Below are 5961 nucleotides of genomic sequence, written 5' to 3'. Positions count from 1 at the left end.
CATTCTTATCAATAGAGAAGAGATTGAAGTTGCTAAGGACTTCATTCTTCTTGGATCAACAATCAACATTCACGGAAGCAGCAGTCAAGAAATCAAATGAAGTATTGCATTAGGCAAATCTGCTGCACAAGACCTTTTAAAGTGTTGAAGAGCAAAGATGTCAGCTTGACGACTAAGGTGTGCGTGACCCAAGCCAGGTATTTTCAATCACCTCATATACATGCAAAAACTGGGCAGTGAATAAGGAAGACCGTAGAGGATTGATGCCTTTGAGTTATGGTGTTGGAGAAGAATATTGAAAGTGCCATGGGCTGCCAAAAGAACCAATAGATCCATTTTGGAAGAAGTGCAGTCAGAGTGCTCCCTGGAGGCCAAGATGGCCAAACTTCGTCTCTCATACTTCAGACATATTGCCAGGAGGGACTAGTCACTGTAGAAGGATATCATGTTTGGTAAGGTGGAGGGTCAGAGAAAAAGAGTAAGACCTCCAAGGAGATGGACTGGCCAAGTGGCAGCATCAATGGACTCAAGCGTGGCAACAGCAGTGAGGTTGGCCCAGGATCGGGCAGTGTTTCATTCTGCTGTGCATAGGGTCGCTATGAGTTGGTACTGACTTGATGGCACCTAACAACAACATCTTTTGATGTCTCTCTCAAAGACTGGATAGCCCAAACTTATTGCCAACAAGTCAATTACAACTCATAGCAATCCTTATAGGACAGGGTAGAACTGCTCCTTTGAGTTTCAGAGAAGGTAAATCTTTACAGAAACAGACAGTCTCGTCTTTCTCCCAAGGAATGGCTGATGGGTTCAGATCACCAACTGACCTACCATGCATTTAGCAACCCAATGCTTATTCTGCAGCACCACTAAGACTCCTTGAAGGTTGGGTCATCGTTGTGAATGAGAATAAGTGCACTTGTAACAGATTAAGGGAAGTGGAGAGTGAATAAGGCAGGGCAGGAGAAGTGGAGCCAGCCTGTGCTAATGTCCAAAAAAGGAGACAGAGCTCTGAGAAATGAGCTCACTCAGCCCTTGAAGCCAGAGAAGTCACACTTCCAAACCTCTTTCTTGTCAGGAGAAGACACCTAAATCAATGGGCCACACCCTGCTCTCTTCCTTCCTCCCTACCAGGGCTTAGATCCCCTCCAGCCTCTCTGAGGTGAAGGGAAGTCCTGCGGGGAGGCCTAGCTTTGCAAAACACAGGAACCAAAGGTAGTGACCCAGAAACTCCAACCAACCCCTGCTTTGTAGTTTAAAGAGCTGATATGATAAATGTGTAAGTGCAGGCTCTCAGTCTCCAAACCCCTCTCTCCCTTATCTTTCACACATCATATTTCTCTTGGTTTGGGCATAACTGACCTTGGAACAAGAGATCTGCAGGCTGCATAAAATAAATCCCTTGACCCCGCCTTGTCCTCTGGAGGAGGAATGTTCCTGATGGGGAGTGGGCTGCAGAAGAGAGAGGGGCTGAGACACACGTGGTGTGTTTGATGAATGTGCCCTGCAGAGCCATGGCCCAGGGAGCAATTAGGGAGAGATGTGCCTGGGCATGACAAGAAGAGCCCTGGCTGCTGCTGCTCCTCCCAGACAGCCAAGGCTGCTATTCAGCCAATCCTTCTTGTGCTCCATATCCAATTCCTGGAACACCCTCTCTACCCACCTCAGGTACTCCCTAAGAGTTGCCTTTTGCCACAGGTGATTTTCAGGGACTCCTGGGAGATGAGATGCCAATGGGCCTGCACAGTTCCTCTGTGGTGCTTAGGGCTTACAGGGCTGGAGAGCAGACAGTGCTGGGGGAGGGAGGGTCTGTGGAATGCAGCCTTCTCCCTAACACTCAGAGGCCAGCCTAGAGGGGCATAATAGAATACATTAGTCCCCACAGCCCATTCAGCTCTGCCTCTTTAAGAACAATGGCGGCAACTGAGCTGATTTTTGCCAAATGACTGGCTTTCATCCATTGGTAGCAGAGTGGAACTCAACCAAACAAAGTCCATATTCAGAGCCTCAGAAGGGCTGGCTAATGGGCACTGGGGCACCAGCACCAGGCTATGTCTTGAGCCCTGGGACTGCACCCAAAGCCTTCCAGTGCCCAGGGAAGAGCCTTGAGGCCACATCCACCATCCAGGCCCATCCTAAAGCAGCTCTCTCCCAGGCGCCTTCAGCAACAGGTAAGAAGCAGCTACGCTGAAAATGGCAGGAGAGATTCTGTTACAAATTGGAGGGTGAAGAAGCCCTGGGATGCAGAGGTTAGAGCTGTTAGCTGCTAACTGAAAGGTTGGTGGTTTGAACCTACCAGCTGCTCTGTAGGAGAAAGATGAGGCAGTCAGTTTCCATAAAGGTTTACAGCCTTGGAAACCCTATGGGTAGTCTCACTCTGTTTTGGAGGGTCACTGTGTGTCAGCATCAACTCGGAGGTAATGGTTTTCTTTTTTTCACCAGGTATCAGTAGTTGGTGTGGTGCTGTGAGTTAATATGCTGAATGCAAGGTCAGTTTGAACCACAAGGTCGGTGGTTCAAGCTCACCAGCCACTCCTCAGAAACCCTATACAGGGTCACTATGGGTCAGAACCGACTCAACGGCTCTTAACAATAATAACAAAAAATAGTTAACTCCAGAACCATATTTCTAATTTGGAGTTTTACTTAGGAAGAAACAGCCTGGCTGACAGAAAAAAAAAATGTCAACATACATAAAAGTCACCTGCATAGGGTTTCTGAGGAGCGACTGGTAGGTTTGAGCTGCTGACCTTGCAGCTAGCAGTCCAGTGCTTATCCTACAGCATCACATCAGGACTCCCATACTGCATTGTTGTTGTTGTTAAGTGCTGTCGAGTCTGTTCCGACCCATAGCGACCCTGTATAGGGTTCCTAAGGAGCAGTTGGTGAGGTTGAACCGCCAACTTTGAAGTTCAAACGGCTTTGCAGTGTGGCGAATTAACCCATATCACTACACCAGGACTCCGTTGGGAACTCTGAAAATACCAGGACTTTGAAAACTGAAAAACCAAATGTACTTGTTAATGGCAATGATCAGAATGAATAAAGTAAACACCAAAAATAGAGTTATTTTCATATAGCAGGCAAAATAATGCAAACTTCTTACTCTCAGACATCTTAAAGCAATGAGTTAGTAGGCTTGGTGGCTCAAGACCATAGTCTCACGGACACTATGGTCAATTGGCATAACATAGTCCACAAAGACAATGTTCTACATCCTACTTTGGTGAGCAGCATCTGGGATCTGAAAAGCTCATGAGCAGCCATCTAAGGGACACCTATTAGTCTCTTTATGTGCAGGAGAGAGAAAAATGATTGAAGAGGCTTGGAATTAATTAGTCCAATGAACTAATTGAATATGTAAACATCAATCTCTAAGACCAGAATTAGATGGTGCCAATTGCTCTGAAAGGGATTACATTAGAAAGTCCCAGATTAGAAGGGCTCAGTCAACATTAAAATAAAATAAATAAATAAATAAAGCTCTCGGATAGAATGGCAAAAAATGTGAAACAAAACTCAAAATTATTTTAAAAAGAGAAAAACTGGGTTTACTGGTCAGAAAGAGACCGAAGGAACCTGAGACTACAGTACTGGACCACCCTTTAGGCCTAGAAAGGAACTCATTCTCACTGCCCAATTTTCAATCAAGCAGTAGATAGGTATATGGGGGGGGGGGGGGGGGGGGGGGGAGGGGACACAACAAAACTATTAAGATATGCTCACCATGGAATGGTCAATCATTCAAAATCAAAAGGGCAACATTTTCCTAAGGACAAAATTGAGAAGGGATGGGAAAGTGGGTGGGATGCACATAGGAACCACAGGGAGGAAGTGGGATAACTATTGTTCCATGGAGGGATTACAATCATTGAGATGAAAGAAAGTATATGATTTGTTAAATGTACAACTGTTGATACTGTTTGTAAACCTCCATTCAACTCACAATAAAAAGTTTTTTTTTAAAAAATAGAGCTATCCTAAATGTGATTTTTGGTTTTAATTCCTATGACACATATGAGAAAAAAGATGAGGCTTTCTGCTTCTATTAAGATTTACAGCCCTGGAAACCCTATATAGAGTAGCTATGAGTAAGAACTGAATTTATGGCACTTAACAACAACACGACACATATGTCAACATAGGGAGATGAGAGGATCGCCACGTTGCCACAGCTGTAAGGAACTGGGTGTCTACAATGTCACCCCATGGTGAATTTGCCTTCTTCAGACTCATTCTCTTTACTGCTATGAAGGGAGATACTTAAATAACCCTGAGCAGAAAACCTAAGACTTAGTCATGGGTTCTTTGTACTTTTCTATGCATGTTTCTTCTTGGTTATTGCATTGTTGATATTACTGAAACAAGGATTTTGCCTAGATTATTTTTATGCCTTTGAGAAACTGATTCCAAGCACCCAAAGATCTGTTTGAAAATAGAACTCTTAAGAGAGAATATTGGCCTACCAGTTCAAACTCAAACAACACTTTCTCACTGAGGCCTTTTAGATTCAAAATTGCACCCAAGTTTCTTCAGTCCCTGTCTCCCTTTTCTAGATCATTTTCATGCATAATTATGATGATCCGCTAACATACTACATGCTTTACTCAGTTACTTCATTGTATGACTTTACCTATTAGACTAGAGTCCTGGTGTGGCATTGTAGGATAAGCACTAGACTGCTAACCACAAGGTTTCTTTCAGTGATTCAACACCAGCAACCATTCCTTGGAAACCCTATTCAGGTTGCTGTGAGTTAGAACCAACTCGTAGGCACTTAACAATAACAGCAATCCACTAGAATGGGTAACTTCACAAGGACTATTTTTTCTCACTTTGTTTCCAAGTTATATGCCCATGTTGTTGTTAATGTGTTAAGTGCTGTCACATTCGTTCCGACCCATAGTGACCCTGTATAGGTTTTCTAAGGAGTGGCCGGTAAGCTTGAACCACCAGCCTTGTGGTTCACACTGACTTTGCAGTCCAGCACATTAACCCACAGTGCCACACCAATATCCCCATAGAATTCTCTTTACTCACTGTTAATTGTTGTTGTTAAGTGCCTTTGAGTTGGTTCCAACTCATAACGACCCTGTATAGGATTTCTGAGGAGCAGCTGGTGAGTTTGAACTGCCAACTTTGCAGTTCAAATGGCTTTGTTGTCTGGTGCATTAACCCATAGCGCTGCACCAGGACTCCAAAGCCTACAGCACCTGGTATTCCCAGACTGTCTCCCATCCAACTACTAACCAGTCCTGACCCTGCTTAGCTTCCAAGATCAGATGAGATCAAGCACATTCAGGGTGCTATGACCATAGACTCCCTGTTGTTGCTGTTGTGAAGTGCTGTCAACTGAGTTCCAACCCACAACGACCCTGTGGTTTTTAAGGAGAGCTGGTGAGCTTGAACTGACGACCTTGTAGTTCAAACAGCTTTGCTGTCTGGCGCATTAACCCACAGTGCCACACCAGAACTCCATAGACTCCCTGGTGGTGGTGGTTATGTGCTGTGGAGTTGGTTCCTAGCACCTGATAAATATTTGATGAATGAATGAATGAATGAGTGGGTGAATATCATACAAAGACTATAGGATACATATAGAGTATGATTCCAATTTTGCTGAAAGCAAAGAAAAAAAAAAGAGAGAGAATGGAAGAAGAGAAAGAATAAAAGAAGCAGGAGGAAAACTTTTTTTAAAAACCCTGGAAATACAATGAAATGTTAACTGTCTCTGGTGATTGAGACTATTGGTGTTTAAACCATCTTCTTTTTGCTTTTCTTTAGTTGCTAAAATTTCTACAACCACTTTTGAAAATAAGATAAAAGTTCAAATATAAATTTTAAAAGAAGAGCAGATGGGGAAATAGAATAGCATAAGTCTTGTTCTTCTGGGCAGAAGGGACAATGTGAGTCTCTGATATTAGAGTCAATTACATAGTTGTTTTTTTTTTTTTTTTAATT

This window comes from Chrysochloris asiatica, unplaced genomic scaffold, assembly GCF_000296735.1.
Source record: "Chrysochloris asiatica unplaced genomic scaffold, ChrAsi1.0 scaffold00035, whole genome shotgun sequence".
In the NCBI taxonomy this organism is placed as follows: Eukaryota; Metazoa; Chordata; class Mammalia; order Afrosoricida; family Chrysochloridae; genus Chrysochloris; species Chrysochloris asiatica.
This window is presented reverse-complemented; position numbering follows the sequence as displayed.